The sequence below is a fragment of the Tupaia chinensis genome, unplaced genomic scaffold, assembly GCF_000334495.1.
Source record: "Tupaia chinensis unplaced genomic scaffold, TupChi_1.0 Scaffold000627_1, whole genome shotgun sequence".
Classification (NCBI taxonomy): Eukaryota; Metazoa; Chordata; class Mammalia; order Scandentia; family Tupaiidae; genus Tupaia; species Tupaia belangeri.
In genome coordinates, this window is record NW_006160147.1 from 3,425,077 (window position 1) to 3,425,366 (window position 290).

Sequence of the window (290 nt, forward strand, 5' to 3'; positions counted from 1 at the left end):
ACGGGGACTGGGATGGGGATTTCTTCTTTGGAGAAGGAATTTCTGGGGGAAACCGGGACTTCTGGTCCCACAACTCCAGGGTTTGAGGAGCAAGAGATACTTCTTTTTTCCTTCTCCCCTCTCCCTTTTCCAGCCCCTCCAGCCCTGGGCAGTTGGGGACAACAGACAGCGCCCCGCCGCCGCCGCCGCCGGAGCTGCCCATGCATTATGGAAGAGGCGCTGGCTCGGCTGCTCCCTGGTCCTTAAATGACAGCAAATGAGGTAAAGCCGGGAGGGTGGGGACGGAAGGG